At 37.9% G+C, this 4,471-nt stretch overlaps 1 pseudogene; it reads right to left on the bottom strand.

Moving 5' to 3' along the window:
• Positions 1–424: 424 nt before the first annotated feature.
• LOC143529798 (scarecrow-like protein 13 pseudogene) lies at positions 425–2,210 on the bottom strand (annotated as a pseudogene).
• Positions 2,211–4,471: the final 2,261 nt, after the last annotated feature.

Here is a 4,471-nt window from a genome sequence, read left to right as displayed (position 1 = left end):
AAGTGCATCACATGATCGACGCAAGAGGGCATAGGCGGTTATTATAGTTAACAGTATATAATTACTTTATAAACATGCATTATTATATATCTATAATCTATAAACAATAACTATTCATTAAAAGGACTTTAACACACGATTATTATATAAACAACTCGTCATAACAGTGGATAAATAAAGCCACAAAGAAATACATCCATAACAGACAAAAATAAACAAATTGTTATTTTATATTCTAGACTCGTCTTAAAAACCAACTTAAAAAAAGAAATGAGTTATGTTATGAACATGATAATATATATAAAATTAAGACGAGCACATAAAAACTATAATAAGTCCATCAAAACACAGCCACAAGTGGACACTAATCTTATTCGTCACAAAAACCAACCGTCTAGTACGTGTTATATAATTAGCAGTGTTATATAATTAGCAATAACCAACCCTACGCAAACCCGACTCATCGTCATCCCTAATCACCTCCAAGCCGAGCCAGTCACCATCGGCCTGTTCTTCCAACCGAGCACGAGCGCACCATCCTTCTCTCCAAGCCGGTAACAGTCACTAAACTCCCTCAACACCTCTCGAGCCGCGGTCGTAACCGAATAACTCAAAGGCAGAGCCACGAACCCAGTCTGGGTTAGCCTAAACCTCCACTTAGCCAACGGCTCGTGTCGTTCTACCCTGTCTACATCCTCACACGCCACTATGTTAACCATATCCCTAGCCACGCAATTCGCCTCCGCACTAATCCTCCGCTTGTCGTCCCGTGGCATTACTATGTTCCTCGGCAGCTTAGCATCAACCGACTCGAACATAGCCGTGTAATAGTCAAGAGCTTCCTCGAACCGTCTGGAAAAAGACGAGGTGTTCGTGTTGGACTCCTGCTCGAGCAGGGTCACGACTTTTGGACCCAACCGTTTGACCAAGCGGATGAGCCGGTCTCGGTGGTTAGTCGTGCTCACGCTTTCATCGGGCATGTGGTGTAACATGTACGGGAAAGTTAACTGCGATGGCTTCACTGGGGTGCACGCACAGGTCGCCCCAATAAACATCACTTCCCGACCTACCCGCTTCATGAAACTCAAACGGAACCCCGTGTGCTTCAGCAACCTTAGCCAACCTTTGACCGACAAGGTAGAGCCCGCCTCCCCGGGCATAAGACGAGTCATAATCATCGATCCCCGTGACCCGAAGCCTCGGGGGCCCACCGGGCCGCTTTGCAAGCTCTTCAATTAGCTGCACCCATTGACTTCCCTGTGCTATTAAAAAATCAATCACATGCACTTGATTCTCATACTGCATAGCTTCTTTGATGATCACATTTGCTGACATGTAAGCGAACTTATAGTACGGGCAGATTTCATAAAGAATAGACATGTAAGACATTAGCTCTTTCGGGTTCGGCTCATAGCATCTTAAGTTTTTGTAGATTAAGCTTCCGGAAGATAACAGTCGGGCTTTTAGCCCTTCTAGCATGTAAGCACCCAAGCGTTGAATCGGGTCACCTGAAACCGAGACCTTGGATTGTAAAGCTTCCATTAGTGCATCTGAATCTTCAATATTACCATCATCCATTGCATGAGCGATTTCAATTAAGGTTTGCTTCACATCAAGATTAGAAATTCCCAATTGCAGGATCTTATGGTACTTGTTTTTGCTATCAAACGAGCTGGTAATCGACCCGTCTTCAAAATCAGACCCGGGCCCTAAAAGCTCCATTTCCACCTCTCTCAGAGCCTGTTCCACCCCACTGCTGATCGGGGACCCATAAGTGTTGTCGGTGGAGGAATTCTGTACATTTGATAAACATGACTGAGGGGAAAACGGGCTTCGGGTATTTGGTGAGTTATACACCGAACATTCAACGGCTGGAGATGATTCCAAAGTGAAAAACTGGTCATTTGAAATTTGGGATGAAACAACAGAGGGCTCTTGGTGGCGAGCGTGATCAGGGTAAGCATTGTTGTTCAAGATTTGGAAGTGTGAGCCCGTTAAGCAAAACGGTTCAATCGGGTCTGGCTGGTTGTACAGCTTGTTATGGATAGCTGCTCCTGAGCTTCGACTTTTTTGGGATGTTTGCATCTAATTACGAGAGCTTTCGAGAAGACCGATAACTGATTATCAAGATTCAAGATTTTCTGTCTGGTAATAAGTATCTAAATCAAACGATACTCGATTCACACGGTTTGCTGCAAGAACCAGCTGTTTTTTTTCCCCTGAAATTCCAAAAAGATTCAAAAAATGATAAACTTGCAAAATAAAAAAAAATGATGCAAAGAACCCTAGAAACAGATGAACCAAACCTAATAGATCCAGAAACATGATAAAAATTCAAATTAACAAAGAATTTCATAACAATTGACGGTTTTCTTCAAAACCCATGAGCAGATTTTAGTTATAGTAAAAATAATAAAAACCCCTAATTTATCATCCCACCATAATTAATTAAGAACCCTAGGGGTAATCAATCCTATTGCCATGCTTTCTTCAAAAACACCCAAATTAAAAGTGTATTGAGAAATATTTCACACCAAATTAACCAATTAATTGAATCAATTTAAGCTTAAACGAGTAACAGCAAAAGAAAATAAAAACCCTAATTAAGATGAAACTTTGCCTAAAAGATTTGAAATCGAACCATACAAACACAAATTCACAATCTTATATACCAAACCCATGAATCAACAAACGAAATCTTGAAAACCCACAAAGGAATTTGAGTAAAAATTGAAACTTTATTATAATATAATAATGATTTGATAATAATATTAATATTCATTCATACCTTTGTATTGATTGATATGTGAAATCAAGGTTAAAGATGGATTTGGTTTGGTTTTCAGAAGCTCCTACTCTTGTTGAATGTCTACAATGGCGTCTTGTTCGAGATGATGGGAAGAGTTTAGTATTAATAATAATAATAATAATAATAATAATAATAATAATAATAATAATAATAATAATACGATGAGAGAGAGAGAACTTTTTAATATGACGAAAATACCCTTTTGTGCAGACATGTAGTATTTGTGTATTGGCTCCTCTAGTCTCTAACTCTCAACTGAGTTGGATGAATTTAGAATATTACTTGGGTGGATATGATTGGATGACAATCATAATATCATAGAGACTATTAGTAGTTTTTAAAGTTTTAATTATATAAATATATTTTGTTTGAACGGTCAACAAACATATAATGCTTACGTATTTTGTATAGGGTGACCTAATGGTAAAAAGTCACTGCCAGCTGCCCCAACCCAGCCGTATGGAGCCCTTAAACGCCTCCAAGTTATCTCCAGTTTCGGGAAAACTCATTCGCCCGAAAACCCACTAGTGGTAAAACCCGAATGCCCTCAGAATTGAATTGGAGATCACAAATATCCCAGTCTTCCATCATTGAGCCACCCATGTCTCCCAAAGTGTTGCAAGTAAAACTTGAACTTGGATCTCTATTGAGAAAACAAAACTGTCATATCAGTACACCATATTGAAAAGGACTTTAATTATATATAAATATATAAAATGGCAATATTATTATGTTGATTATGTATTTATGATAAGATTTACCACCAGTGGGTCTTCGGACGGATGAATTTTCCCGAAACTGGAGATAACTTGGAGATCACAAATATCCAGTCTTCCATCATTGAGCCACCCATGTCTCCCAAAGCGTTGCAAGTAAAACTTGAAGTTGGGTCTCCATTGAGAAAACAAAACTGTCATATCACTACACCATATTAAAAAGGACTTTAATTATATATAAATATATAAAATGGCAATTTTATTATGTTGATTATGTATTTATGATAAGATTTAAGAATATTATTGTTTTGTTTAAAGATGGTTTTTTAGATTCTGAATTTTTTCATAAACTACAAAGCATACCTTTATTTGTGTGACATGACTATATATTTAAAGTTAAATAGTAGGACATTCTTGTTTTATATAAAAAGCAAAGAATAATATGAAGTAATGAGACGCACATCATGCGATCTTAGTCTTAGATGGGTGCCCATGCCATGGATTTGGCTATAAAGCAAGAATATATATTAACAACAGAAATCTGTATAAGTGGTATTTGTTTTTAGGCCGTTACGTGGAATAACTAACAAAGCTAGTTATCACGTCACATTAGTGTCACATAGAAAATCAGGCATCTTGTTAATTTAAGTATTATGGGTTAAGTGGCAACCACCCTACTAAACATAATAATTATACTATTTAAAAATATGGTAAAGTGCTGTAAGGTGAAGTTTTTTATTGGTTTACACAATTAATTCATTACTCAAACTTCAAGTTGCAAAGGATGACAACGTTATGGTTACGGCGCTTTCCACCGTGGCGTTTCTCCATGTTTGTACAGGGACGGTGTGGAGTAGAGGTGTTCAAAAAAACCGGTTACGGAACCGGTTTGGGCGGTTAACCGGAAAACCGGTTTTTTAAAAACCGGTTTTTTTAAAAACCGGTT

This window comes from Bidens hawaiensis, unplaced genomic scaffold (genome assembly GCF_021521415.1).
Source record: "Bidens hawaiensis isolate Kalapana, Puna unplaced genomic scaffold, B.hawaiensis_p1.1 tig00008706_1, whole genome shotgun sequence".
In the NCBI taxonomy this organism is placed as follows: domain Eukaryota; kingdom Viridiplantae; phylum Streptophyta; class Magnoliopsida; order Asterales; family Asteraceae; genus Bidens; species Bidens hawaiensis.
This window is presented reverse-complemented; position numbering and strand designations above follow the sequence as displayed.